The following is a 3590-nucleotide window of genomic DNA, read 5'->3' on the forward strand; positions in this document are numbered from 1 at the left end:
TGACGTGTTTTGGGCGTTCAACTCCGGATCATGACGTTTTTCTGGCGTTTAACTCCAGACAGCAGCATGAACTTGGCGTTTAATGCCAAGTTACGTCGTCTATCCTTGCGCAAAGTATGGACTATTATATATTGCTGGAAAGCCCTGGATGTCTACTTTCCAACGCCGTTGAGAGCGCGCCAATTGGACTCTTTTAGCTCCAGAAAATTCATTTCGAGTGCAGGGAGGTCAGGATCCAACAGCATCAGCAGTCCTTTTTCAGCCTAAGTCAGATTTTTGCTCAGCTCCCTCAATTTCAGCCAGAAAATACCTGAAATCACAGAAAAACACACAAACTCATAGTAAAGTCCAGAAATATGATTTTTGCCTAAAAACTAATATTATTTTACTAAAAACTAACTGAAACATACTAAAATCTACATGAAATTACCCCCAAAAAGCGTACAAAATATCCGCTCATCACTTCCCCATCACCTTTTTACCACTCACATCCACCCATTCTTTCCCATAAACCCCACCTACCTTCAAAATACAAAATCTCGTTCCCACCCAATCCCACCCATATAGCCGAATACACATATCCCTCAATCTCCTCCATATCTTCTTCTTCCTCTTCTTTTCTTTCTTCTTTTGCTCGAAGGCGAGCAACATTCTAAGTTTGGTGTGGTAAAAGCATAGCTTTTTTGTTTTTCCATAACCATTGATGGCACCTAAGGCCAGAGAAACCTCTAGAAAGAGAAAAGGGAAGACAAAAGCTTCCACTTCCGAGTCATAGGAGATAGAGAGATTCATCTAAAGGGTCTATAGCTCAGTGGTAGAACATTTGACTACAAATCAAGAGATCCCTGAGATACCTAAGGGGAAAAATTATCCTCCACACAACTATTGGGAGCAACTAAGGATAGGAGCACCAAAATCACTAGGGATCAAGCAACAGAGGCAAGGAAGAGACATAGAGGAGCTCAAAAAGCACCATTGGTCCTTTAAGAAGGTGCCACCCTCACTAAGGTGGACTCATTCCTTAACTTTCTTGTTCTTAATTCTCTGTTTTTCGATTTTTATGCTCATGTTTATCTATGTTTTGTGTCTCTACTTCGTGATCATTAGTAGTTAGTAACTATGTCTTAAGGCTATGAATAATTCCATTAATCCTTCACCCCTCTTAAATGAAAAATGTTTTTAATTCAAAAGAACAAGAAGTGCATGAGTTTCGAATTTATCCTTGAAAAAGAAAATAGCAAAAGGAAATTAGAAAGAAAAAGAAAAAGCAATCAGAAAAAGCCAATAACCCTTAAAACCAAAAGGCAAGGGTAAAAAGGATCCAAGGCTTTGAGCATCAATGGATAGGAAGGCCCAAGAAAATAAAATCTAGGCCTAAGCAGCTAAATCAAGCTGTCCCTAACCATGTACTTGTGTCATGAAGGTCCAAGTGAAAAGCTTGAGACTGAGTGGTTAAAGTCATGATCCAAAGCTTAAGAGCTCTGGACACCTCTAACTGGGGACTTTAGCAAAGCTGAGTCACAATCTGAAAAGGTTCACCCAGTCATGTGTCTATGGCATTTATGTATCCGGTGGAAATACTGGAAAACAAAGTGCTTAGGGCCACGGCCAAGACTCATAAAAGTAGCTATGTTCAAGAATTAACAAACTTAACTAGGAGAATCAATCAACACTATCTGAACTCTGAGTTCCTAGAGATGCCAATCATTCTAAACTTCAAGGGATGAAGTGAGATGCCAAAACTATTCAGAAGCAAAAAGCTACAAGTCCCGCTCATCTAATTAGAATTAATATTCATTGATATTCTGGAATTTATAGTATGTTCTCTTCTTTTTATCCTATTTGATTTTCAGTTGCTTGGGGACAAGCAACAATCTAAGTTTGGTGTTGTGATGAGCGGATAATTTATACGCTTTTTGGCATTGTTTTTAGGTAGTTTTTAGTACGATCTAGCTACTTTTAGGGATGTTTTCATTAGTTTTTATGCTAAATTCACATTTCTGGACTTTACTATGAGTTTGTATGTTTTTCGGTGATTTCAGGTATTTTCAGGTTGAAATTGAGGGACCTGAGCAAAACTCTGATAAAAGGCTAACAAAGGACTGCTGATGGTGTTGAAATCTGACCTCCATGCACTCGAAACTGATTTTCTGGAGCTACAGAACTTCAAATGGCACGCTCTCAACAGCGTTGGAAAGTAGACATCCAGAGCTTTTCAGCAATATATAATAGTCCATACTTTGTTCAAGATTTGATGACGTAAACTGGCGCTCAACACCAATTCCATGCTGCATTCTGGAGTGAAGCGCCAAAAACACGTCACGAACCAGAGTTGAACGCCAGAAACACGTTACAACTTGGCGTTCAACTCAAAGAAAAGCCTCTGCTCGTGTAACATTCAAGCTCAGCCCAAGCACACACCAAGTGGGCCCTGGAAGTGGATTTCTGCATCAATTACTTACTTTTGTAAACCCTAGTAGCTAGTCTAGTATAAATAGGATATTTTACTATTGTATTAGACATCTTGGTTCATATCTGGAGTTTTTACATCTCGGTTTTCATTTTAGGGGCTGGCCATTTGGCCATGCCTGAACCTTGATCACTTATGTATTTTCAACGGTGGAGTTTCTACACACCATAGATTAAGGGTGTGGAGCCTTGCTGTACCTCAAGTTTTAATGCAATTACTACTATTTTCTATTCAATTCGATTTATTCTTATTCTAAGATACCATTCATACTTCAACCTGATGGATGTGATGATCCGTGACACTCATCATCATCCATCCTTATGAACGCGTGCCTGACAACCACTTCCCCTCGCCTGACAACCGAGCCTTCCATTCCGTGAGATCAGAGTCTTCGTGGTATAAGCTAGAATTGATGGCGGCATTCATGAGAATCTGGAAAGTCTAAACCTTGTCTGTGGTATTCCGAGTATGATTCTAGGATTGAATGACTGTGACGAGCTTCAAACTCGCGATTGCTAGGCGTGATGACAAACGCAAAAGAATCAAGGGATTCTATTCCAACATGATCGAGAACCGACAGATGATTAGCCATGCTGTGACAAGAGCATTTGGAACTTTTTCATTGAGAGGATGGGTGGTGGAAGAAATTGTGATTCTTTATTTATTCTTTTCACTTCAACAATCCAAGGTAATGGCTCCAAGGATTTGGTGCTCAGAACCTGGTCCAAAATCAACTTCACAGTTTGTTTAACAATTCCGTTCAACTAGCCAGCAAGTGCACTGGGTCGTCCAAGTAATACCTTACGTGAGTAAGGGTCGATCCCACGGAGATTGTTGGTATGAAGCAAGCTATGGTCATCTTGTAAATCCCAGTCAGGCGGATTCAACTATATTAAGAGATTATTGGATTTTCGAATAATAATAAATTTAAGCAGAAAATAAAGATATAGTTACTCATGTAATTCAATGGTGGGAATTTCAGATACGTGTATGGAGGTGCTGTGTTCCTTCTGAATCTCTGCTTTCTTACTTCTTCCTTCTAGTTTTTCATCACTCCTTTCTATGGCAAGCTGTATGTAGGGCATCACCGTTATCAATGGCTACATCCCATCCTCTCAGT

This window comes from Arachis duranensis, chromosome 7 (assembly GCF_000817695.3).
Source record: "Arachis duranensis cultivar V14167 chromosome 7, aradu.V14167.gnm2.J7QH, whole genome shotgun sequence".
NCBI lineage: Eukaryota > Viridiplantae > Streptophyta > Magnoliopsida > Fabales > Fabaceae > Arachis > Arachis duranensis.